The sequence below is a fragment of the Aedes albopictus genome, unplaced genomic scaffold (genome assembly GCF_035046485.1).
Source record: "Aedes albopictus strain Foshan unplaced genomic scaffold, AalbF5 HiC_scaffold_8, whole genome shotgun sequence".
Classification (NCBI taxonomy): domain Eukaryota; kingdom Metazoa; phylum Arthropoda; class Insecta; order Diptera; family Culicidae; genus Aedes; species Aedes albopictus.
Window position 1 is genome coordinate 123,249 of NW_026917642.1, and position 1,404 is coordinate 124,652.

A 1,404-nucleotide genomic window follows, 5' to 3' on the forward strand; every position below is an offset into this window, starting at 1 on the left:
CTGAGCTAAGCTTAGGAAGCGCAAAATCATCTGAAAATGCATTAAGGTTGCATTGCGCATCATATGGAATCTAGAGCAATCCTTAGCCTGAGCTAAGCTTAGGAAGCGCAAAATCACCCGAAAATACATTCAGGTTACATTGCGTATCATATGTAACTAAGCTAAGGAAGCGCAAAATCACCTGAAAATGCATTCAGGTTACATTGCGCATCATATGGAATCTAGAGCAATCCTTAGCCTGAACTAAGCTTAGGAAGCGCAAAATCACCCGAAAATTCATTCAGGTTACATAGCGCATCATATGGAATATAGAGCAATCCTTAGCCTGAGCTTAGCTTAGGAAGCGCAAAATCACCCGAAAATACATTCAGGTTACATAGCACATCATATCGAATCTGGTGTTTTCCATTGCACACTATATTGAATCTGGTGTTTTCCTAAGCCTGAGCTAGACTTAGGAAGCGCAGAATCACCTGAAAATGCATTTAGGTTACATTGCGAATCATATAGAATCTAGAGCAATCCTAAGCCTGAGCTATGCTTAGGAAGCGCAAAATCACCCGAAATTGCATTCAGGTTACATTGTGCATCATATGGAATCTGGTGTTTTCCTAAGCCTGAGCTAAGCGCAAAATCACTCGAAAATGCATTCATGTTACATTGCGCATCATATGGAATCTAGAGCAATCCTTAGCCTGAGCTAAGCTTAGGAAGCGCAAAATCACCCGAAAATACATTCAGGTTACATTGCGTATCATATGGAATCTGGTGTTTTCCTAAGCCTAAGCTAAGTTTAGGAAGCGCAAAATCACACGAAAATGCATTTAGGTTACATTGCACATCATATAGAATCTAGAGCAATCCTAAGCCTGAGCTATGCTTAGGAAGCGCAAAATCAACCGAAAATGCATTCAGGTTACATTGCACATCATATGGAATCTGGTGTTTTCCTAAGCCTGAGCTAAGCTTAGGAAGCGCAAAATCACCCGAAAATGCATTCAGGTTACATTGCGCATCATATGGAATCTAGAGCAATCCTTAGCCTGAACTAAGCTTAGGAAGCGCAAAATCACCCGAAAATTCATTCAGGTTACATAGCGCATCATATGGAATATAGAGCAATCCTTACCCTGAGCTTAGCTTAGGAAGCGCAAAATCACCCGAAAATACATTCAGGTTACATAGCACATCATATCGACTTTGGTGTTTTCCTAAGCCTGAGCTAAGCTTAGCGCCAAATCACCTGAAAATGCATTCATATAGAATCTAGAGCCACCCGCAAAATCTAGAGCAATTCTTAGCCTAAGCTAAGCTCAGAAAGCGCAAAATCAACCAAAAATGCATTCAGGTTTCATTGCGCATGCTTAGGATTGCTCTAGATTCTATATAATGTGCAATGTAACC